The following is a 27148-nucleotide window of genomic DNA, read 5'->3' as shown; positions in this document are numbered from 1 at the left end:
GAAGTCAGAGATTAAGGTGCAGTATGTAGCAGCTGTCATGAGTATAATGTATTTTGAGATCTCAATACTGTGGAAACACCACTACTAACAATTCCCACCCCTTCCAGCACCATCTTCACTACAACCATCTCAAGATTGCTTAAAATATAAGAATAACCCAAAAGAATTCATAAGTATAGCCCATGATTCCATCTAAGGAAATTTACAGGAAGACTTCAAAGATAATGGACATCATGAAGATTATTTGAAGTCCTTTTGGTTCTCAGGAAGAGAGATATTGTTGCTTCTAATCCTGTGCATGTGAAGACCTCTTCAAGTTCTTTCTGGTGAGAACCAGCACCAGTACATATGAAGGGTACCATCATGGCAGGATGCCAAAGGAGACTGGGAGTTCATCATCAAAGGTTTTTGGTCCATGGACCCTCAAATAAGAGCTGATTTTCTGGCAGCACAGTTAGCTTTCTGTTGTAAATATTTGCCCCAAAGGATCTGGAGGTTAAAAAAAAAGGTGGGTTAATTAGGACTTTCAGAGAACATTGTCACTTGCATGTGGGTCATTCAGTGAATGATCTTTGCACCAGCAGAATGCATCTAATTAAGAAGAAGCCCTCAGCCTGCACTCTGGTCGGGATGTTTTGGTCTCACCCCATTGCTGTCCTTTTCTTTCATCAGCGGCTGTTTCTTTCTGGCTCAGTTCTAGTATCCGAAGAGCCACTGATCACCAACAAGAGAAGGTCTTTGATAGGTGGCCAAGGCCAAGCAGAGGTTTGCCAAGTATGATTTGATTTTGAAGTACAGTTTATGAATGAATGAATGAAGAAGAAGAAGAAGAAGAAGAAGAAGAAGAAGAAGAAGAAGAAGAAGAAGAAGAAAACTTCTACCTGATCTGCCTTTTGGTCTATAAGTGGGAAATTAAGCAAGGAGGAAAAGAGCAATTATATATTTAATGAAAAATACATATTTAGAAAGAATGTAATATTTCTAACAGAAGTGCTTATTGTACATATTGGCTCCTCTCTTTCTCTCTAGCCTTATTCATGCCACTCTTTTTTTTTTTTTTTTACATTTTTTTTTNAGCGTGAGCAGGGGAGGGTCAGAGAGAGAGGGAGTCACAGACTGAAACAGGCTCCAGGCTCCGAGCTGGCAGTCAGCACAGGGCCCGACGCGGGGCTCGAACCCACGAACCGTGAGATCATGACCTAAGCGAAAGTCGGACGCTTAACCGACTAAGCCACCCAGGCGCCCCTCATGCCACTCTTTATCTGGAAACTTCATATCCAACGATATAAAACTTATTTGTGTTTTCTCAATAAGCTTTGCTATTTAATACTTCTGTGTAATGCCTTGATACCAACTCTTTTTTTTTTTTCCAAATTAACTACCTTTCCTGCTCTCCACACAAGTCTGATCTCAGCTATGAAGATTTTCCTTGTTTCCCTTTGCAAAACCAGACTAGCAGCTTATTCCTTGTGTACTGTATAATCCTCCTTTGCTGGGATCATCCTTACTTCTTGAGTTGGTTCTATACAACCCTTGTAGGTAGATTAAGGTCCTAGGAATCCATGTGGGAAGCTTGGCACAATTTGTTTGTTCACCAATTACACTTGAAGATTTTGAGAGAGAGAAAAATATCTGTAAGTTAGAACAGAAAGATATACCATTTTGTAGAATTTCTAAAATTTTTCTCAAAATATTGAACAAGAGTCTTGAAAAGTATTTACTCTTAGGGCTGCTTGTTGCAAATGCTGACTTTAGATTCTTTGATGTGGGCAATCTTTCTCTTCAATTTTGGTGGAAAAGTTTGAGAAGCAGTAGTGGAAACTTCTGTGATTACATACCTCACCCTCCATTCTATTCACTTGTTTCCATGCATGTGTTACTGAAAATGCTAGGGAACACATTTAATAAAGGCACCAGTGTTATTCATCAGTGTGTCCTTAGCATTTTGCATACTGAACAGTACCTAGTGTCTTTTAAATTAAACCAAAATGAAGCAGATGGGATTTCATCATACATAGTAAAAACTAACGACATTAGATAACTTAGTTAATAAACCTGTTCTGTGAAGTGCTAAATGTGGATGCGGCATAAGAATAAGAACAGACAAAATGGGTTTATACAACAGTCAGTCACACAGAAATCTCTATTAATCAATACTTCATTGACACTGTTCTTCATAATGTAGACCTCAGAATAATTTGTGAAGCATTAATAGAGGTCAGCTTTGATTAAATCTTATTCATCAACTTTCAGACTAAATGTGGACTTAGAAATCACCTGGTGCAGGGATGGTAAATGTGCATATGTGTGTGGCCACTCTCATTTTCTAAGAGGCTGGCAAACAGCATTAATCAATCACAAATCTCCTTACTGAGCCTGGCTATAGATGCAAGCACTTCTTAACCCATTATTCCAAGCAGGCACAACCAGTCAATATGACCTTGCAAAGAAGATGAAATATATCTTTAATTAAATCCAATCCTATATCCAAAGAATGGGTGGAACATGGATATGGGAAGATGTGGGGTAAACCCTAGTGGCAAACATCATACTGTTCTCCTTGTTCCAAGGCTAAAATGAGATTCTTTCCTTGGCTTCCTTACTAGGTTGAATTATCTTCCATGAGGCACCTTAACCCTTCTTCCTTTTAATTTTAATTTTTTGACATTTATTTATTTTGGGGAAACAGAGAGAGATAGAGCATGAGTGGGGAGGAGCAGAGAGAGATGGAGACATGGAATCTGAAATAGGCTCCAGGCTCTGAGCTGTCAGCACAGAGCCTGATATGGCGCTCGAACTCACGGACCATGAGATCATGACCTAACCTGAATTCAGAAGCTTAATTGACTGAGTCACCCAGGTGCCCTGGTACCTTAACCCTTCTTATAAAATGTCTTCAGGACAGCTCTATTCCATCAATTAGCCAGGCATTATCAGATGTGAAATACTAAATGAAGGCACTGAGTAGTTTGAAGCTGGAGTTTTTAACCATAGAGATATATACAGGGTAGGATTGAGACAAATAAATAAAGGATAGAAGTAATCAATTTCATTCGAGGAGGAGAGAAAGGGGAAACAGAAATGATGTCAAGGAAGAAGTAATACTTCTGCTAGATCTTGAAAGATGAGGAAAACCTCATGAAGGCAACAAGAAAATAAGAAATGAAAGCCATTCCAGCCAGAGGAAACCACAGAGGCATAAAAGTGAGAACCACCATCACACTAGGAAGCAATAAGTATTGTCATGGCAGACATACCAGGGAAGATGTGATAGGAAACAGCTTTTTTAAAAAAATGTTTATTTTTGAGAAACAGAAAGACAGAGTGCAAGCAGGGGAGGGGCAGAGAGAGAGAGGGAAACATAGAATTCTAAGGAGGCTCCAGTTCTGAGCTGTCAGCACAGAGCCCAATTCAGGACTTGAACTCATGAATTGTGAGATCATGACCTGAGCTGAAGTCAGAGACTCAAGCAACTGAGCCACCAGGTGCCCCGGAAAAGGGCTTTTTAATACTTGTGACAGAATGAAAGGTAAGAAAGAGGGACAGGAAGGAGAGAGAGAAAGAAAGAGAGAGAGAGAAAGAGTAGAGAGAGGAATGGAAGATAATCATCAGAGGTATTACCATCAAGTTCATCTGTGAGTGTGGCATTTACATCTTTCTTTAGACTCACATTCAGAGATAACAATATTCGCCTGAGGTTGACCAGTTGAATAGTGGTGGTGCTGGAGTTCCCCATAGGTCCTTTAATTTTAAAGCCCTTGCTCATTTCTGTTGCTGCTCAGCACCACTGGGATCAGTGGGTATCTTTCCAAGGTATTCGTTTGGTGAGGACTTATTTTTAAGTTCTGAAATACTTGCTCTTAAATCAGACCCCTTTCTTTGTGCTTTAATGTCAACAGTTTGGATGAGATCATTGCCACCCTCATTTTAGATTTCCTTCTCCCACTCCCCAAACACTTGAAAGTGCTTATGCATGAAGACACAACACGACAGATATTTACTGAAGCCCAGCTCTGATTCTAAGTAGACCTATGATCTTACCAAGACACATACAACTTGGATTTCAAGTTTTGTCAAAACATATTTAATGAGAGTCGGTGTTGAATATTTAAGTAAGAAGAGTATGTGCTGGGTATTAGAAAGATCTGGGTTTGAATCCCCACTCTGCCACTTTCCACTTGCATGATCTTTACTATGTTAATTAACTGCCCTGACACTCAAGCTTCTCATTTATAAGATGAGGACAATCATATATTCACAAGCTTTTGTTATGGAAATGAAGTATGATCATATGTGAAATGTTCCAACCTCAGTATCTACTATAGGATCTTGGTAAGTGGAGGCCCCTTTACTTTTCATCTTTGGTGAACTGCCTATGAAGGAAAAATGGTGCCCACGGTCACAGACCTCAGTCATGAAGCAGATATGAAGTGACTGGGCAGCTTTGGAGAATTTCCCAGGATTGTTGGGGCAGAAGTGGGAAACCCCCTCTACTGAATGTCTGAGTACACGATCTTGATTCAGAGAAGTTCCACAGAGCTTTGGCTAATACGTTATTTCCATTATTTCTCTGCACACATCCTACCAGCTATGTAGGAGGCCTCTGCCAGTCCACACTTAGGTCTTTGGAGGGAAAGAAGGCAGAATCCTTTATTGAATGACAAATCAATGGCCCAACTTCACAGCCATGCTGAGCGAGACGGATCCATAAATACTGTTATCAAGTTGAAGACTGGTCAGGATCAGGGATAAAAGTTGACTGATACAGCATGGGCATTGATTAGTCAGAATTGTTTCCATCTGAAAATGACAAATATGGTCATGCCACTTTGAACCGTTTGCCTATTAGTCATGGCTACAGTACAGATGTAGATTTGGAAAGTTGCTTTTGCTTCAGTTTAATACTGAATCAAAAAACAAGCTGTGAAAAGAATATTCAGATGAAGATGCCAGTAGGCAGACACATAGCTTCCAATGTCATGTTGGTTCCTCAGAGATGGGGCTCAAGTTTACTATTGAGCAGTCATGTTGAGTGAGGGCTTGTTCATCAGCACGTCAGGACCTTCCACTCTCTGCCTTTTGGTGAAGCAGCGTCAACTTTCAAAAAATCCACACTGTTTGCACAATAAGGAAACATTACCTGCTTGGTGGTCACAGGCTTCTGAATATTTTTCTTGCATCACTAGGAATATTCAGCTTCCTGGTGGGAATGGCCTGACCAAGACCTTTATAAGTGCCAGGGCAGTTGACTTGGTTTGTCCCAGCTACACACTGGGCTAGCTGGCAGCCTCCATAGGCAGATGACTCCATAGTCAATGTCCCAACTCAACCACTTGAAGTTGAATTTAGATAAATAAGTTAAATTATAGAGATGGATTCTAAAGGGAGGGAAATTGCCTCTCCACCTTAAAAGCCTTCAGTGGTTTCTCATTTGGAGTGGGAGGACAGGGTGGAAGATTAAAAATCTTAACTCAGCCAGCAGGATTGACAGAATCTAGGCCTTGCTGGCCCCTTTGGCCTGATGGCTGCTTATCCTTTGTGACCCAGCACACACAAGCCACCTCTTGGTATTTTAATGCTCCTTTGCATACAGACACCCTCTCTATTCAGAGTGCTCCCCTTTCTTCCCTCATTTTCTCCAGTGCATTTTTAAGTATCAAGTTTCAAGCTCTCCTAGGATGCTTTTGTGGAGCCCTCATTCAGACTCTGTTTTTGTATGTTTTGTTTCATTTTTGCTTTCAGTGTCTACCACTTTGCTGAGAAAAGCATAATAGACATTGTACTGTAACAGTATTTGTTTTTGCTTCAGAAAAGTCATCAAGGGAAAATGTGGCCTCTATTGTGTTATTAGCGTAATTTTTCCCAAGCATGGGATGAAATTTAAAAATAAAAAGATGGTTTAGATTTTCCTTTTAAATATCATCTCTTTGCATTTCCTGATTTATCAAGAAAAAGAGGTCTGAGAAGACTGACTGAAGACTTGACTGAAAAGTCCAACACATTTTCACTCTTTTGACTGAAGTGTTTACAGTCTGTATGACTCATTTGGCATGGATAAATTGGTCTTGTATTTCTTCTTGCATATATTCATCTTTTTTTAGCAAATTTACTGAGATATAATTTAAACACTACAAAACTCACTCATTTAAAGTGTACAATTTGATGTTTTTAGTGTATTTGCAAAGTTGTCTTAATATCGCCATAATCTAATTATTTTTACAAATAGTTTATTGTCAAATTAGTTTCCACATAACACCCAGTGCTCATCCCCACAAGTGCCCTCCTCCATGCCCATCCTCCCTCCCCCCTACATCCATCAGTCCTCAGTTTTTGTCAGCATTCAAGAGTCTCTCATGGTTTACCTCTCTCCCTTTCCCCCACCATTACCCCCCTTCTTCTCCCCCTTGTTCCTCAGTTAAGTTCCTCCTAATCCTCCTATACGTGCAAACATATGATATTTGTCCTTCTCTGCCTGACTTATTTCGCTCAGCATAACACCCTCAAGGTCTATCCATGTTGCTACACATGGCCAGATTTCATTCTTTCTCATTGCCATGTAGTATTCCATGGTATAGATAAACCACATCTTCTTGATCCATAATCTAATTTTTTAATATTATTATCACTCTACCTTGTGAGCAATTTTTAGTATATATATTTTGTTTCACAATCATGTATCTTACAGTACACTGATTATATTTGCAAACGCACACTTATTGATGTGATGATTCAATTAATATCTGTTTCTCACATTAGAGCATAAGCAATAGAACAAAGACTTTCTGAGTTAACTTTCTGTCACTAATACTTTGCAGAGTATTTAGTATATGGTAGAGGCTTGATAAATATTAAAAGATTAGACTTATGAGCCTCAGGTTCTCATTTATACAGGAGGGATAAAAATACATATCCCTCAAGGGAGCTTTGAAGATCAAATAATACAATGCATGTGAGAACCCTCTGTAAGCTGAAACGTCATAGAAATCTTGGCCATTGTTTTAATATCTATTTTCAATTCAAGAAACAATCTAGGTCAGAGATACATGAGTTAGGGAATATGAAAGTGAGCAACTGAATGTTCCTTATCTGTCTTCCCAAGAATAAAGAATGATTACATTTCCTAGAATCTTTTTTGGCCTAAGTGAAGTGAGCAACAGTGATGTGCTCCACTTTCATGCCTAGTTCTTAAGATTTTCTCAAGGTCCTCAACTCATGCTTGCTCCGTGTCCATAACATAAACAAAAGGATGTGGGGATGGCAGTCACATGAAAAGAAAAAATCCTGAATCCTTTTCTTTAAGGAAAACCTAGGAAAGCCATCCAATCTGCAACAATATCTGACATGAGTGAGAATTCCACTTTCTTGTGTGTGTGAAGTCACTGAGATTTCAGGATTGTTGGTTATGTAACTTCATACAGAAATCATACTTTGAAGTGGAGTGCCACCATAAAAAAAAAAAACTAAAATAATTTGGCATTGATTAAGCATTAAGAGACAGGCATCAAGGAAGCCAACACAGAAGGCTGGAAAGATAGCACCCCAGATGATGCAGTTGTAAAAAATTTTTAAGTCTTGACTGTGGTTTTTTGGGATACAGATCACATGCCTAGTCAACCAGCAGCTCTAACAGAACGTCTTGGAAAGCAGAAACTTTGTAGTGTGAGTTGGCTACCAATGGCTGCCTTTGGGAAGATATTTTAAGACATGAGCTCATAAGAGAATTAGATACTTTGCAGGTAGAAGTGAAAGAAAAGAGAGAAAGTCCAGAAATTTAAGACTTTTTTCAGAGTTGTAAAAGTTAACAAATTCCAGACCCCCCAAAATAAGATAGGAGACTTTTAAATACTTCGCAATGCACAGTCTCAGAAAAACTCCTCAGGTAGATGAAGTAATGATCAATCCTGATTCAATCCTGATAACCTCAAGGAAATATTGTTGAAGAGAAAGAGGGGAGGGGATGGAAAAGTAAAGAAATAAAGCAGGTCTGAGAACTATGTCTAGGGAAAGATTTAGGTTATGGTTATTGAACACAGAACTGATTTAGAGGTATAGAGATTAAAAACTATAAGCCTGTTGAAAGAATTGTTTTGTAAAGAAATCACAAACTCATTGAAACTGTCTTTAAGATTTGAGGCAACCTTTAAGATCCTAACCAATCACAAGCAGGAGTGAAGTTTCAAAGCCCTAAGAATGGTATGCTCCCCAATACCCACTTCAGGTGTCCCCAAAGAGACTAATGGACTAAGAGAAGACTGACAAGGGTGGAGCCATAGACAATGGGATACAAAGGACAAGCGAGTTTCTTCACCAGGGAGCAAAATCAGAGCCAGAAAAGGAGCATTCTCTACCTCCCATCTTAGCGGGACTTCATGATAGCTATCCTGAAAATTTCCCACAAGAACTTTAATCTAGCATTCTGTTGCTGGAATGAAATCATTCAAAGACCCCCCAAACTGATGGAGCCATGTGATAGCTGAATCCTTAAGTCACTCCTTGGAGGAGAGCCACACAACCCACATTGCATTATGTGTGCAGAAGAAATAAACTTTTGCTGTGTTCAATCACTGAGATTGGGGATCGTGTGTTAGCTGTAAGTAGGAATAATTGACCGGAACTATGCAGAAAACATGGCTTTACATGTGGTCCTGAAATTAGGAGAATAAAAAAGAAAACTTAGCAGAGAGACAAAAGACAAAACATTTCCAATATCAAGGAAAATATTCAATTGAAAGTGAGGTCCATGTAACGTCTGAAAATGATTCCTTATTACTTGACAAAGTAAGAAATGTGAGTTTTAGCATCTTCATAGGCATTAAGTGGCAGGATAAGGCTTAAGATTTTTTAAACTATAGGTACTTTCCCAGTCATGATTTTTGGAAACCCAGAGCCCTCTAGGCTTCTTAAGGTCTTTAACACACTAATGTACATTGTCAGCCTCCGGCCCAACACCACCCCCCAACCACCTACCACTACTCACACTCCCACAGGCTTTTAAGATCCCAGGAAATTGTATTTTTTGGACAAAGAAAAAAATAGATTTCCAAGCATATATACATTTCCCAAATCTCGTATACACCAGCATTCCTTGAAAAACAGCATGGAAAACATCTTTATAGGTCATAATGTTGTTTTGATTGCCTCCATCACCAGAGAAGGAAGATGAGGCCAAATGGGTGCAGGGAGGAGTTAAGAAGATAAAAAGCCTGGCATTCATTTTGCCTCCTCCTTCTTCTCGGCACTGAACCTTATTAGTGGTGGTGAGCTTGGAGGCATGCGCTAAGGGGAAAGGCTGCGTCTTCCCTGAACTGCAGCAATTCCAGTTATGGATGAAGATCAAAAACAACAAATAAAAGCTTCCCAGTCTCCATATAAGAGGCAGTTTCCCCCAGACACAAGTGTAGTAAGTGCTGCACAGCTAAGAGACACGTGTCACCATGCATATTCTTGAATTGTACCATTTTAAAAATCAAAACAGGTGTTTAAAATGATCATTTTTGCTCAAAGGCCTGGAAACAGGAGACAAGCTCTGTTTCTCTGCTTTCAAGAATCAATTGCTCAGAGGAGAAAAAAATAGCAGATTAAAATTTTATGCCATAATTTTACAACTGATCGTTAGTGCCACAGAGGGCATAGTACAAAGTTATTTTCCAACCACTGGAGAAAAAAAAAAGATGTGTCTTGAAAGAAGGTATTTTTAGCATAATAAGTGATTGTGCAGTTATATATAGATTTTGTTTCACTTTCTTCCAACTGTGAATGTGATTGTGTTCATATGCTTAGGAAATTTGCATATAATGTATGCTATTTGTATCTTAGCCAAATCACTTGAATTCAAGTTCAAACTACTCACTGAAATGGTCCTGCAGCCCACTGAGATAAACATACTTATCTTTCATTTCTTAAGGCTCACATACAAGGGAATGTCTTCCCTTTATCCTGAAGTTGCCCATCTGGCAAATTTGCCAATAATTATCAAGTTCTCACTGCTAGGAAAGCCAGCAATTGGATGAAACATCAAAAAGTGTGGTCTGCAGTCCAGGAGCAAAGAGAATATTGAACCAGAAAATGCATTTTGTTTTGTTTTGTTTTGTTTGGCTTTTGTTTTTGTTTTCATTTTTGTTTTTACTTTCCACTATGTTCCATGTTGAACTCAGTAATAAAAAAAATGTGTAAATTTGTAAAATGTCGACACTAGAAAAGACTTCATATCTTTTTCCATGTAAATATAGTTCATATATACACTAATGCTGCCATTTTTAATACATATAACCTAATTGCTTTTAGTATATTCACACAGTTGTGCAACTGTCACCACTAACTAGAGAACATTTTTGTCACCCTAAAAAGTAAGTCTATACCCATTAGGAATCACTTCTTATTCTTCCCTCTCTCTAGCCCCTAGCAAGAACTAATCTATTTTCCATTTGCATGGATTTGCCTTTCTGGATTTGATATAAATGGTCATACATTATATTTCTTTCATGTCTAACTTCTCTTAGTAGCCTCACTTTATGGATAAAGTAGCTGGGTCCACCCGAGGGAAATAAATTGCCCAATTCACATAGACTTTTCTGGACATATCCAGAACTAGAACCTGCCTTGTGAGTCCTTTATTTAACAGGATGCTAGCTGAGCACTTTCCAGACCTCCATTCTCAAGGAGGGCTTTCCACCTCACTGGACATGTCACCAAACAGAATCATATCCATTATAACCAGTCTCTGAGAATGCTATCCAAGGTTGGAAAAGGATTTTGGTAGCCTTTACAGGGTATAAAAGGACTGTGAACTCCTTCCATAGCATGTTCAAATAATAAAAAATAGTGTCTATACTGCTCTGTAATAAATATGGATTTGGTGAAGAAACAAGGCATTTGTGTTGCAGAGTGGGTATAAAAGACTGGGGTTGAGTCTTTCAGAATGAACTGAACAAATGGGTAACAAATGTATTTTTGAAGGAGGTTCAGTGTATTAATGTACCCAAGCTCTCTAAATTTCTACTCACCTTTCAAAGTCCAGCCCTAACTCTACACCAACACTCCCTCAGTTGATATTCATACAATATTGATTTGGGCTTTGGTGAAAACCCTTTACTCTTGGAATATTCTCCCATGAAGTCAGAGCATGTGATTAGATCTTGTACTGTGAACTCACCCTACCTTCATCTGTATACACTGATGCACTTTTCTCCTTCTCCATCTTAGTGACAACACAGTATCCATCCTACTGAGCCCACACTGGGTTTCAAGTCAACCCACTCAAACAGCCTATCTTCCTAAAGTCTTAGGGTGCCAAGCTCCTCTTCTGCCCCCCAGTTCAGTGTCCACCCACCAGGTGCCCACCACCTGGTATATATCCTTAGGACTCCACAGCAGCACTCTGGAATGGGTTCCACTTTCTACTTGTGATGATTTGCCATTGATTCAAACTTCAGGACTCCAGTCTACTTCCTGTCATCCAAATTCTAGAGACCTTCAGGTCTCAGTTCTTTCACACCCCTAAATAAGCCAAAGCACTTCCTAATAGGAATTATTTCTTAAATTTCCAAGTTCTGTGCTCAGTTGCTACAAAAGCATGGAAATGGTGGCATAGAACAGAGCTTTGGAGGTGAGCTTCTATAATTTGTAGCCCAGGCTTCATTATTTTAGTAACTGGATGACTATAACCAAGAGTCTTAACTTCTCTGGGTTTCAGTTTACTAATCTTTAAAATGGAGATAATAGTAGTACATGCCTTATGAAGTTATTCTGAACACTAAGTGATTTTATATACGTCAAGTACTTAGATAAGTACTTGTAACATAGATATTGTATAAAATTAATAACTATTTTTTATTTTCTCTACATACAAGTAGCCCATATGCAACATTTATATAGAAATGCAGCTTTTTTATCTCGTTTTTCAGAACTTCTTAAAGTATCAGAGAAAAAGTACTGGATTGGGAAATAGGAGATCAGAGTCTAGTTCTTGTCCTGCCACTAAATTATTGTTGAATACAGTACATTTTCTTTTGGAGGTTAAACATTTTCCTGTATATATAGTTACAATATATACATTTTTAACACTGTCCTTACACAGAGTGGAGTTATAAAAATCTAAGTAATCACAGATGCCAAATAGTAATTTTCCAATTAATGAGATGTCCATGAATGATTCTCCTCCCTAAAGTTGAATAATTCTTTAGCCCAGCTGCACACATTCATCTTCCTGAGTTCTCTTTTCTTTAAAAGAAAACAAAACAGAACAAACAAACCACAAACTACCCAACATGACACAAAATGGTAATGGGAAATGATGGCTTACAAAAATCAGGATATTAGAAAAGCTGGCTAGATGTGGACTGTGTCAACCCATCTCCTGATTGTCCTACTTAAGTGTCTCTGGCTTTACTGTTCATTAAGTGACACACCCTCTAACAAGGTCACTTCACTCCAAACTGCCTTCCAAGTAATATAACCTAACAGTCTAGAAAGGCATGAGCAGTCTTGCAGTCTACCTAGAATATGCAATGCATAACCCAGCCCCCTTCCTTTATTTTCCCATGGATGCTTTGGTTATCTCAATTGTCATTATTAACTTAATCTGTCTCCCCCTCCTGTGTCCAGACTGGGTGTTCAGAGAGAAGGGACTGGGTTTTGTGCTCTTTAAATTGTCAATACTCAGCATTTCACCATGCTTAAAAAGTTATTTGCCTTTTGTGAGTACATAAGGTGAGTCAAGTCAAATGGCTCTTCATTGGAGGTATGCACTGGTCATTTTTTACATTTTGCCCCCTCTGCCTGAAATAACTCCCCCTTCCTGTACACTTAATGAGTCATCCTTTACGATCCAACTCAGACATTGCTTCCTCTGAAGTGTTGTCCTTGAGCCCCTCAGATTTTCCCTTCTCTGTGTCATGACAGTATATTTTATGTGTCAAAGACATCTCCTAAGACCTTGTCTGTATTCTTTGAAATAAACTCACTGAATTCTTTTGTTTGTTAAGTAAATTATTTATTTATAATTATTTGCTCATAGGAGAAGAGCATCTTTAAGTATAAAGAAAATGAAAGTACCTCCTTGATCAGTCTTCCCCAAACCTAGCACAGACTTGGCACATAACAGGCAGTAGACAGTATTCGTTGATTGTAACTGTATTCATCTGATTTAAACAGTATTGAGTTCAAATTTATAAAGGAAATTCATCTTAATTAAGGGTTTGTAGTATAATTGGTATGGTCAAATAAAATGGGTGAATTATAAAAGGTATACAGTTAATGTTTACTTTGGGCAACTTTATAAACAATTTTTTAGCATTTTGACCGAGTTTAAGAAAATCATATTGGGAATTTTCTCTTCCTGGTGTTTTCTTTCTCTCGGCACAACTAGAGACATTCATTGTCCCCAGAAAGAGAGAAGGGAAGGAAAAGTAGTCAATGTTTGGCTTCCAAATTGAATGTAAAGCCCAAAGGAAGACAAACGTTATGTGACCAGGTTTTGTTGTGTGACAAAAGGAGATTTCCACACTGAAGCATCTCCTGAAGCAAAAGCGAGTCTTAGAAGTTTGAACATAAAGTGTTATTATAAGCTCTGGGTTGTGGGAACTCAGCATGTCCAAGGATGCTTCTTGACAGAAGAGAAAAATACCCCTTACAAGGAAATTTGAGTTCCAAATCTACAGAGTCATTGTACAAATAAGAGTAAGGTGCAGAACAACAAAGAGACCATTTTAGATGAGAAGGGAATGGCAAATTTAAGTGCTAATGGCCATTTCCCTCTGTTGTCAACAGAAATGTGGGCCCAGAACAAGACAGAATCTGATCTAAAGAATGAAGTTGCTTACTGATTACATTTTGTGTAATGTGTGAACACAGGCTTGACTGTACAATGTTCGGACTAATGGCTTTTGAGAAGGAAGGATTGCCCAGACCAGATGGGAGGTCTCCACAACCCTGCTATCTGACCTTTGTGTGAAAGCCATAGCTAAGCCATCCAAGAGGCTTCATGAAGGCCCTGGGAGTACATCAGTAGCCCAGACAATAGAAGGTCAAGAAAACAGGCAGTTGAGATTAGATGAATTCTGACTTATGAAACACTACAGTAGTGCAATAAGACCTATAGGGAATGGACATTAAAGTTTGGGTGAGGAATCCTTACCCAAGAAGCTATTAGGGTTATCCAGAGAAACAGAACTGACAAAAAGGTTTATTGTAAGAGATCGTCTCATACAAGGATGACGACTAAGGAGTCTCATAATGAGGGACCCCAGAAAAACAGTGATGTGGCTCTAGTCCAAGTCTGGATTTGAGACCCAGGAGAAGCTATGGCATATGTTCCAGTCTGAGAGCAAGAGAAGATCAATGTTTCACCTCAGCAGCCAGGCAGAAAGAGAGTTTTCCCGTCTTACGCCTTTTCGTTCTCTGCAGGCCCTAAAAAGACTGAGGCCCACCCACACTATGCTTTACTCTGCCTTATTCAGTCTATCAGTTCAAATGTGTGTCTCTTCCAGAAACAGAGTCACAGACACACCCAGATATAGGCATCCTGTGGCCCAGGCAAGTTGACATATAAAATTAATCATCATATGCTCTATGCCAATTCTTCTGAAAATGTTAAACTTATGGACCTATATATGGGAAAGGATGACTACATTGTCTGCCTCCAAGTTGCTTTCAGATCTAATCTTTTCTTGTTACCGCAAATAGACCAGAGTCCAGAAGGGATGGTTCTTCTCCAACATCACCTGATAGATTAATTTAGTGACAGCTCTCAGCTCCTTGTTGGCAGTGAGTCTCAGTATAGGCAAGATTGCCTTGCTGTCAGACTGGCATACGCCATGAGCCTTCTGTAGATGAAACATCAGCCTTTGATGCCATTTCGGCACCCACTTCTCATATCTTTGCTGCCTGGCCATGTGAGCGCAGAAACTCATCCACCCAGCACCATTTCCAAGAGCGGTGTTTCTTCCCTCAGATAAAGATTCAACTTTGAACCAGAAAATCAGGTAAGCCTTAGAGCCGTGGACCCAGATCATTTTTGTCTCTGCCATTTACTTTAAACATAATCCCTCTTATCATTTTTCTCATCTGAAATATTGGGAGAAGCCAACATAATCTCTAAAGTTCCCTACATACTCTGAAAAACAATTAAATAGGTGTCATAATTATTGTTGTTGCCTCATGGGGAAAAATTGGCACACCTATGGTGGTACTAGATGAAGAGTAGGAAAGAAGTAGATACGGTGCAATACTTGCCATTGGTATCTCAGAGACTATAGAGAAGTGGGTATTTAAATCATTAACCACAATATCCTGGGATGAATGCTAATTAAGGGATATATTTGATATAACTCACTCACACCATCTTATTATCAAAACCAGGTGACTGCAGAATAAGCACCCAAGGTTAGGAGCCTCTTTAAGGGCACAAATGACTGGTTTCCAGATGAGACCCATGGCCTCTGCCCTACGGCATCATCACAAGGTTCTAACTTGCTGCACCACACATCATTCTCTCCAAAACTGCATGAGGGGAAAGGAGCCTCATTGCCAAAGACCATGAATGAACATTTTTGTATTCCTATTACCTAACACAGAGCCTGGCACATTACAGGCACTCACATACGTGTTCATTCATTCATTCATTCATTCACTTGTTCAGCCAGTACCTATGCCAAATGTTATGCCGGGTTCTGGGACACAATGGTGAGTAAAATATGCAAGGTCTCTTTCCTCAATGGGTCTATACTAAGATGAGGGAGGGTGGACAATTACTAGTACACAAGCAGATAATCTAATATTTTGATAAATCTTATGAATAAATGGTGTGATAAAGAGTACCAGGAGGTGTGTGGCACACAATAGCCTAGAATAGTCTCTCTGTGTGTTCTGAAGAGGGAACAATGTAAAAGCTCTGGTGAGAAGTTCCTTGGTGTATAAGGATTAAGAAGACTGGAGGGGCGCCTGGGTGGCTTGGTCGGTTAAGCATCCGACTTTCGCTTAGGTCATGATCTCGCAGCTCGTGGGTTCGAGCCCCGCATCGGGCTCTGTGCTGACTGCCAGCTCAGAGCCTGGAGCCTGTTTCAGTCTGTGACTCCCTCTCTCTCTGACCCTCCCCTGCTCACGCTGTCTCTCTCTCTCTCTCCTAGAAATAAATAAAAATATTAAAAAAAAAAAAGAAGAAGAAGTCTGGATGGCCATACTCATATGTGCTGAAGGGAGAGGACAGTGCAACGGGTTTGTAGGGCTGGAGAGAAGAAGCATGATTTTCTGATACCATGGCTGTGGGGAATGCGGAAAAGGGAGGTATCAAGGATGATACCTAAATTTAGTTAAAATGAACTGGAAAGAAGGAAAGAAGAAGAAAGGAAGTTGGGAAGGAACGAAAGAAAGAAAGAAAGAAAGAAAGAAAGAAAGAAAGAAAGAAAGAAAGAAAGAAAGAAAGAAAGAAAGAACAAGAAAGAAGGAGAAATGATTGATTCATTTATTGAATAGTGACCTCTATTTCTGCACTAGGTGCAGAAAAGATGCATGTTTTTCTGGAGCCTGCAATCTAAAATATTATGCTGAATTTGATGATGATGGTCAAAGGAGAGCACAACAGAATACTCAATTAGAATATAGCCTCTAAAAGCAGTGACAAAGCATTTTGATAGTAATACAGTTTTGGATTGTTTGGGCAATTAATCACTGCATCCTTGTGATTCTGCAGGGATGGAAAGATTTATCTTGAAAGATGAGTAAGATCCAAGAGATGACTGGGTGGAGAAGCACATTCCAAACAGGGAGAACAGCGTGTACTAATCAATGGAGATGTGAACAGCCTGGTGCATACATAATAAGTCTCCAGCATTTCAGCGAAACTAGAGGATAGAGTCACAGAGAAGTGTTGAGAGATGGGATTGGAATGTCAAGGCAGTGTCACATCAAGTAGTGTTTTTATGCTGAGAAGAGTTTGCTGGTATCCAATGGTTCTGAAGCTTCAAATCTGCTGATCTATTTCTCCAACAAGCCAAACTCCTTCTTGTCTCCAGGGCTTTGCAATCATTCACACCTTTACTTACCTTCTTTATCATTCCTTCCTGTGCTGTCCCCACCAACCATCCATTAAATCTGAGCTCAAATACCACCTTCTCAGAAAGGACACCTCTTGCAGCTCAGTCTGTAACTGATTTACTTGTTTTTTTTCCTCTCACTTTGAGTTTTTCTTCCCTTTAATGGTTTTTACTACGCAGCACCATCTTGGTTATGTATGTGCTTATTTATTTACCTTCGACCTTCCTTTACTGGGGTAGAAGTTCAATGGGAAACAGATTTTTTTCTCTTTTATTTTCTTTTGTATTTTCAACACCTTTCAGAATAATATGTGTTTATTAAATATTTGTGGAATGGATGAAGGAGAAAAAAATTGATTAAGGAATCATATGGTCCAACTTGCCTGTTAGAATGTAATTTTGGGTGAAGTATTGAGGGATTGCATCTCCGTGAAATAGAAAGTTCAAAAGCAAGCATGTGACATAAAAACATATTCAATCAAAATTATGTTGAACATGGATTAGAAAGTTTCAGGGACACTTTGAAGACTGATATTCATCATTTCAGGACAGTAGATCCAACATCCCTGGTTTTGGTTTTGGTTTTATTCCAATAAAAGACATGCCCCTTTTTCTGGACTTGACATCCTATTCAGCAGTCCAGAAGGTTATTCTAGGACATTACTACATTTAGTGGTGCGGTGGGGGAAATACCTGAAGTATTTAATTTTTTTCCCTGATGAAGAGCGAAGCTTGCTAAATTTATGTGAGCTTCATTCTCTCATGATAAGATGCCACTTAATGGAGGATGGTAGTGGAAGTCTAAGTTTGAAGGGAAACCATTTAAAAATGATATTTAGTTTCCTTGTAAATGAGGAAAAAAGAGAAAAAAAACTTCTTTCATCTCTTTCAATCCTACATTACCCAATTTTATGTATTTGAGATGTTTCTCCAGTGAAGTGAAACTTATTTTCACTGAGTTTGGATCTACTTTCTTCACCTCTATCACAGCTTGGCTAGCATTGTGGAAGAAGCATCGAAATTAGGCCCAACATGGCCTCCAGTGGATCTCCTAATGATCCCACTTCATGGCTTCTTTTGTTCTGCCTCTGTGCACCCCAATAAAATACAGTTCTTAGAGGCAACATTAACAAAGGCTAATGAGGATTCCACCAATGTCTTATAAAAGTTAAGAAAAAATTAAGTAATCCATTGAAATACCAGTTCAAAGAGTGGGCTCTCCCTGTCTCTCATCAACATGACGTCAGATTTGGACTTCCGTTCTGAGCAGTTAAGAAAGGGAGCCATGCTAGACATCAATTCCAACTACTTTGCCAAAGGTTCTGTAGCTTGAAATATTAGACACACTTCATTGTTAGAGGAGGGTTAGTGTCTAAAAGACTTTGGATATTGTTAAACATGGTCTATTAGAAGCTACATGTTTTGTACTCCCATTGGCCTTTTACCACCAATCTCTCTCTTGCTATACAATCGCCAAAACTCCACTCTTTATTAGTGTGAAATTATGCTAGAAAAGAAATGGCAGATTATGATAATTATAATTGGTATAACACTATAGGCTAATAGGTTGAAAAGAATAAACCTTTGGAGATCCAAGTATAAGCCCGGTATAGCCAGGTACTAACCCTTCCCCTTTTCATCTTGGCTAGAAAGGATTTATTACTGCAAATGCCCAGTGGTTAATGCAGATGTGTCCAATGTCTCAGTGTTTGTTGTCCTGCACAAAAGGCTGATGGACACATTTGGTCTGTGGAAGTGTGAGTATTAATCCTAACACCATCATTTAAATCATGCTCTAAAAACCACAAAGCATCTTCATTGTGTGGGTGCATAACACGGGGACTGCTGATCTATTTTGTGCCAGGTTGAGTGTCTACAAAGATGAATATGGCATAGAAGGCTAAGGTTCAACTTTCTGGCCTGGAATCAGGTATATCTGCGGGGAATTTTAGCCTTCCTGCATTTGAGCTTTGTAACTATGAGTAAGTTAACTCTGCATGGCCTCATTTTTTATATGAAAATTATGGATGATAACAGACCATACTTCGTAGGGTTTTTGTGAGGATTTAAAGAAATAGTATAAATAGAGTGCTTAACATAATAAGAGTTGACAGTCTATATATTTTAGCTATTTAGTTATATTAAGGAGACACCATAACCAAGAAGATATGATGAGAAAAAGGAGGAGGAGGAGGAGGGGAAGGAGGAAAAGAATGCTTCTCATTTTACATGCCCAGACACAGAGGGTCAGGGATGCTAAGTGACTTGGCTACAGTCACAAAAGTCCTGAAGCCTTGAGTCCAGGCTCCAAGTTCTACATTTTATCTTGTTTCCATGATCCTGGGACTTGATGAGGGAATTGAGCAGGGTGCTCCCTAGGGGAGGGAACCTGTCAGTGCCCATAGGAATTTCCACTGTAGAACCTTTTAAAAATGAGTCTGAGGAGGAAGAGTTTCCAACTCTTTTGTTTCCATTTTTGTCCCGGTGAAACAAACAAGTGTGTATTACAGGCTTGACTTACAAGGACTTAACAGGAGGAGCCCCTTGTACTATTTGAGTTACTAATGGGATAGCAAACAGTCCCTGTAATTTACTTTGTACTTTGATAATGTCTTGGCTCCAAGGGTCACACAGGCCTTTCCAAACATTAACTTATTTCCCCCTCCCAATGCTTCCGAGGGGTCAGAGAAGGTTAGCACTCCCTTTGTTTCACAGATGAGAAAACTGAGATCTAAGAAGGTTATGCATCCTGCCAAGGTCACCCTGCAAGCCAATGTGCTATTCAATCCGCTGCTCCCAGATACAGACACTCCTGAAACTCACATGGGGAAATTTGTTCAGGATGTTTTTCATCCTGACCTGGAACTGCCACCAAATGTCATTCGTGTTACTTTTCTATACATCTCAAGCAATGCCTTCAACAAACAAGAATATATTGCATCCTGACTCCTTCAGGACCCCGTAGCTAAATGAGGCAAATAAACCAGAAGCATATCTAAGTGCAAAATGTATTGGCTGCAATCAAATATTACTTATCACATTAAGAGCGAGTGGGGGAGGTTGATTTATTTGTTTTAAAAGTTAGGTGGAACAATATAGGAAAAATGTACACACGTGTGAACCAGATTTTCAGCACCTCGTCGGAATACAGGGAACGGCGAGATTTATCCTGTTAGGAGCCAACATTTACTGAGTGCTAGGCACTAGTTTAGAAGCGTTCACACATGCAAATTCATTTAATCCCAAGAAGACCCCTGATTTCTGTACAATATTTGCACATTTTTTAGATGGAGGAGGCAGAAAGGCTAAATAGATCATTTATTCTTTCACATTCTTATTCAAAAATCGCCTTACCACTGAATCCTTCTCCTCCAGGGCACCTTGGCCACTCCTGTCCCTTTCCCTGCTAACCAATTAATTAATGATCAGTTAAGGATCTAGTTTATTGTTTAGTCCCTCCCATTAGAACTTCATGTTCATAATGGCAAGAAGCTTGAGCTAATTTGCTCACTACTGCGTTCCTGGTGCTTCCAAGAGAGTACCCAGTACATAATAGGTCCTAACAAATCATTGCTGAATGAACGAATGAATGCATTCATGTGCTCATGACAGCTTATAACTCTTAGTAGCATGCAATTATGGTTGCAATTTTATATTATTTATGTGGTTATTTGATTAAGCTTTATCTCACCTTCTAGAAAGATCAGTAGAAACAGAATATTTCAGTTTGACCATAAAGTGTATCCCAGTGCCTAGCATAATGCCTGGAGAAAGTAGTTCTCAATAAATATTTTCCATCAGAATAAATAAATACAGCAGTGTGATCGAGTTCAAACAGTAAAAATGTACCACTGCAAGATTTGGAAGCTTTTCCATTTATTCAATAACTATTTATTGAGCGATAGACATTATTGCTACCTTCATGGAGCTTACTAGCAAATGTTAGATTTCTCATACCAAATCTCAGCTAGGTCTTTACAACAAATCTATCATTTAAATAAAGAGAAATTTTATTTCTGTTTTCATATTTAACTCATAGTTCAGACATACCTTATAAATAAAAAAAAATTTTTTTAACTTTTAAATATCTGGCAACTTCACCTGTCTGGAATGCATGCAAGAGGCAGGGAGTAAGCCAGAAAAGCCTTTTTTCTACTTAAACTAGTTTAAAGTTTGACAACATAAAAGTTTCTTACATCAGATTTGATATTCCCTTTACAAAGAAATATCACAGAACTTCCCTGTTATCTTAGGGTCCTTCTTCCTCTTAAGTACTTCCACCCAGTCCATCCCCAAAATTCAGCAGAATGCATCATAGGCTGTCAGTAAGCACTTGTGGGAGTAAGGAGGGAAAGGTTGGATCCTATCATTCATCACTGAGATCATGCTCAGTGTACATCTCATATCCTTTGCCCCTCTTTCCTTGTAATCACCTGGAAAAGTCTCAAACCTTCACTAAATTCAATGCTCTGCAAGTTTCATGCCTTTCTCATGGCTGCTGAAATATCTTATGAAAAATATACACCATACTAACTGATCTCACTTCAAATGTATGACTGCTAATTTCCAGTGGGTGAGATTTGAAATTCAAAGACACTTGAATTCAAGGACATTTTTGTAGTCCATCCATTCCCCCAGTGTCCTAGACAACTTCTTTCTCCTCTCTTCTTACACCTCCAATTTCTCCCCCTTCCTTATTCTCAGCAAATGACTTCCCTCCCCCCCCCCCCCCCCCCCCCCCCCCCCCCCCCCGTTGCGTTTCAGTGAAAGTAGAAGCCATCAGAAGAGAACTTCATGCTGGTGCTATCATCTATACCTGGCTATTGGTTTCTTAACTCATAACTTCCATCATCTTTTGTATTATTGTGGAAGAACTGTGCACTCAAATCCAAGAGCATTTCCTCCACATGTGCCCTAGACTTCCTTTCCTCTCCTTATCCAAGGACTTCATTCCGGTAAATTTCCCTTCTCCTGTATCCCAGCACTACTGATTCATTTCCATCAGCAGTGAATGTGCTGTAAACTAAAATATTTTCCATCTCTTGGTCCCACATTTGTATCAGTTCTCTTGTGCCCTTTATAGAAAAGTATACCTTTAGTTCATTTCAGTTTCTCATTGGAACTCTCCCTGACTGGTCTTCACCAAAACAATTTTGATCAGAATCACTAATGATCTTCACTTACTAAATCCAATAGAGCATTCTTGGCTCTCATCTCACTTGACCTATGCCCACTGTCTTCACCGGTCTTCCAGGAAGCCACTCTCTCCTGGGTATCTTCCTTCCTCAATCACGTTTTCCTGGTTTATCCTTTTCTTCAACACCTATAGTAGTTGGAGCTCCTCAAAGCTCAGTCCCTAGATCTTTTCTCTACCTAAACTTACTCAGTTGACCTGGCTAGAGGCAGAGCTTAAAAACTTCCATCTACATACTGATAACTACTTTATTTCTGCTACTACTATATTTCTAGTTCAGACCTAATCCCCAAAACACCCTATTTCCTTATATACTTTGACATTTCCATTTGGATGTTTAAATAGCATATCAAGGGGCCCCTGGGTGGCTCAGTTGGTTGAGCATCCGACTTTGGCTCAAGTCATAATCTCATGGTTTGTGGTTTCAAGCCCCGCATCGGGCTCTGTGCTGACAGCCAGCTCAGAGCCTGGAGCCTGCTTCAGATTCTGTATCTCCCTCTCTCTCTGACCCTCCCCTGCTCACGCTGTCTCTCTCTTTCTCAGAAATAAAAACATCAAAAATTTTTAAAAATATAAATAGCGTATCAAATTTAGCATGGCCAAAATCAAACTCATAACCTCATTTCTCCCTAGCCTGCTCTTATCACAATATTTCACAATACAGTTCATGCAACATTATCCTTCCATCACTCAGGCATAATATCCTGGCCTTGTCTTGTGTTCTTCTCTTTTTCACATCTAATATCCAGTCCATCAGCAAGTCTTGGTGTTTTTACCTTCAGAATCTGTCTAGAACCTGGCCATTCTTACTCTACATCTGCTCTCATTGCTCACCTGGCCGCCTGAGATACCTCACAGGTTTTTTTCTGGTTTCTATCCTTGCCCTTTGCATTCCATTCTTAACACAACATCTTGAGTAATCCTTTTAGATGTAAGTCAGATCATGTTACTCTTCTGCTCAGTAACGTCCAACAACTTTTCACCTTCTTAAAAGGGCCAGCAAGTCCCAGAAGATTTGGACTTGCTGACTCTCTACCTCATCTCCTAGTACTGTCATTTTGGCCAATCTTCTCCAACCGCATTATCCTCCCTAAGCTTCCAAACACGTCACCTTGTTAGCATGTAGGTCCCTCTATCTGGAGCATCCTTTCCTTATAAATATATGTGGCCTTCATATTTTTGTTAGAAGTTCCTTTCTCGTTGAGGCTCTCCCTGACTTCTTCCCACCTCAAAGAAGGATATCTCCCACAGCTACCCTGGTATAGCCGATCCTGTCTTTATTTTACTTTTAACCATAGCAATTATATATACATAAGCCCTAACATATGTAAGTATGTGTGTGTAGACACACGCACACACACTTACCTAGGTGTTGAATGATTACATTCTAGTTGGGAAGATGCAGATAATAAACAAATAAACATATACATAAATACATACTTACAAATATATACATAATTTAAATATATACTCATTATGAATATACTTTGTTTATTGTTCACATCTTCCCACATAGAATGTAAGTACCATGAAAACAAGGACTTTTCCTGCTTGGTTCTCTGCTGTAGTCTGCACTGCAGTGTCTGTCAATTTCTAGACTTTCAATACTTATTTGCCAAATAAATAGAGAAAAGGGAAGGAAAGTAGCAAGGTCAAGCACCTGTACCTACCACATTTACAGTTTTACATCCATGTTACGTACGAAATGTTATTATCTTCCTTTGAGATTTTTAAAGTGTACTCAATACATATGTATCGAGGGCCCCAAGTTCTTTGCCCTTGAGGAAGGAGAAGAGAAACAAACACATAAATGAAAAATCTATGTTATATGCCAGATGATGCGATGTCTGTAGACTAGCCCTTTCCTGGCCTCTTCTTTCCCATTTTGACATGGCAAGAACTGACTGGAACTCAGTCCCACCTTAAAGGATCACAGTCTCTACCACAGAACAGCCTCCATGCCTCTCTGGGTTATCTTATCTGCTCAGCCTCTGTTGACATCTGAATTAGAGACTCCTATCACAGTACTTGCTCTTGAAAGAGTCTACATGATAACTTCATAAAGCCGGGACATATTCAAGATGTAAAAGGGGAAGATACATCCAATAATAAAATATGTCTTTAGCACTTAAGAGACCGAACGCAAAATTATTAACAAGATTTGGCCCCTCAAAATCTCTATTTCCAGAAAACTGCTTCTTTCTTTACTGTAAATCTGGAATATTTGAAAACTTGCCAACAATTCAAATGTCTAACTGCCTACTATCATTCTTTAAAAACCAAGAATCTTTTTTTGTCTCAATTTTAATAGCACTTATGAGAATTCACTGAGGGTTTGGAATTTTTAAAAAATATCCTTTGCTGAAAGAGTATAGTAGATACGAGAGGGAAATGAACATCCTTAACAGATAAAAAATACTTAGAAAATTGTCCCACAATACCAGGTATTTGTGTGACAATCATCTCTGTCTGTCTGACCCTCCTCCTTCACTTCCTCCTCAATTTCCCTTTACCCTTCATTACTGGTCTTACGCTCCCTCACTGTGTTTAAATTTGCATATCCAGATCTAAGCAAGTTTGTACTCTACTAAATCTTCCCTTGCAGTTGAAACATTAACAGAATTCTATGGTGCCGGTCTGCGGACATGCTGCTCACCCAAACACTGCTACACGAACCACTCTGGTATTGTTGATTCGCTCTGAGATAGGAAGTGATAGAATCACACACAGAGTGCGCTCCCATCCAACTCAACCTAGTTTTTTGCTGATGATTCTGAAGGTTTGATGCAGCTCGCTGATAACGCCTTGTATACCCGAACATTCAGTTTATTGTGATAGCTAAGAAATCTTGCTTTAGAAAAGGCTCTTAGACTGTGTTCAAGTTCAAGTTTTCATTGCTCCCATTACCAGGAGAATTGTCAGATGTGGCTCGGGCCTTTGTGATGAGCAAATGCTTGAGAGGCGAAGATGGGGCTGATGGGAGTGGATTCCAGGACTAATTTACATACAGCCTATACTTTCACGTGCTTGTTCCACTGCATGGTAACACCTTCAAGAATATTTGAACATCTAAGGGTGGGTTTGAGGTTGGGTTGAGAGTGTGCATGCGTGAGAGGAGAGGGGATTGGAGGAGAGAGGGGAAAGAAGGTATGGCAAAGTAGTAGTAGTAATAATAATAATATTTATTGGATCTGAGAATGTGACAGACATAATGCCAAGAGCTCTGTCTACATTATCACATTTTATTCTCTCAGTAGCTTTATGAGGCAAGTGCCATTATCGTTCCCATTGTACAGACGATAAAACTGAAGCGTAGATACGTTTTGAAACTTGCTTAAGCTTACATGACTATTAAATGACAGATCCCGAAAATGAACTCATTCTTTTCTAACTCCTGATTCTGTGTTCTTGACTGTGATGAATCATCTGAAGGCCCCCAGTGGGAGTCCAGATGAAAACAGGCCAGATGACCTCCTTCAAACACCCACCCAAATCTATCATTCTCAAGGTGTCTACTGTGAAAATAAGACATACACGAGAGACCGAGTCTCCCTGTGATCTTCATCAGTCAACTTAGGGACGTATCAAATATTGGCAATGCTTCCACTTACTCGTTGTTAGAATGAAAAGAGAGTTCACAAAGGTCACTGTGTAGTTAGGCATAAGGAAACTGGGAGGCTGGGTGATTCACTTGTTTTGGAGGTGTTGGAAAGGAAAACAAAATGACAGCAATTAGAAAAAATTGCTGTGTACCTACCCTGTTGATTACACCTCTTGAGATACATAGATACATATTTGCATATACACATACATGCGTGCATATAAAGACGTATGCACACACGCCTGTCTGTGTGCATGTTGTATGGCAAACTACGTATAGACCAGGGTGAGGGTATTGGTTTGTGTTCAGAAGAAAACATTGAATCTCAGAGGTTAGGAAACTTGCGCATCAATACAGACTCTATAAATGACAAGTCTCATGATTTTGGGCGTGTCACAGAAACTTTCTGAGCCTTAGCTAAAATGAAAATTAACACTTGCCACCAGGAATCCTTGAAATATTGTACAGAAGACTGTCTCTGGGCCTGGCACACAGCAGGAGCTCATTACATGTATGCTGAAATAAATTTGGCCCCAGGAACTGCCGGGTGCCATCTTCATGCGGATGGACACTTGGAGGAGTCAAAAAGCCACTCCCTGTTTAACTCTGGGCCTGCCATAAAGGTGACAGTGTGCACTACTGGAATAGATTCTCTGCGATACAAGCAGAAGTCAGAATACAGCATGCCACACTAATTAAGTTTTAATTGAACTACAATATACATCACCGCTTGGCATAGGCCCTTTGAAGTCCGGGCATCACCACCCTGCCTCATGGGAACGTGTGCCGTTACCACCAGCGTAATTGTTGAGCAACTGACACATTCCCAACAGCAGATATTTCAGCAGGTAAGGTAGATAATTAGGAGAAGATTTTGATCTTGCTGACTTACGGTGAAAAGCAGGGTATCAAGGGATATGAATACAGACACAATCAAGTCATATTAAAGTCTACTCTGAAAGCTCCCTCTAATATGAAGGACGAAAAAGCAGTGAAAACAAAGCTATTTTCAGTTTGAAGAGGAGAAGATTCTACCCTTTGATCCTTGACATAATATGACAGGGAAACAAAGCACTCAGACAAATCATCCTGTATGGTAATTCTCCTTCTCGTTTGAAATTTTGTGTGTGGCAACCAAATCGCTGCTGCTTTAGAAAGTGCCTGCACTCTGTTCACTCAACAAACGCTTGCCAAATGGCTAGCATGTGCCAGGCACTATGTTAGGCTCATGAACCTTTGCGCTCAACTGGTCGCAGTGGACCGGGAAAGATGGAAACATTTTTTTTCAGATAATTACAGTACAGCATGCTAGGCATCAAGCAA

This window comes from Hyaena hyaena, unplaced genomic scaffold (genome assembly GCF_003009895.1).
Source record: "Hyaena hyaena isolate Hyena2069 unplaced genomic scaffold, ASM300989v1 scaffold_268, whole genome shotgun sequence".
Classification (NCBI taxonomy): Eukaryota; Metazoa; Chordata; class Mammalia; order Carnivora; family Hyaenidae; genus Hyaena; species Hyaena hyaena.
Note: the sequence above shows the minus strand (reverse complement) of the source record.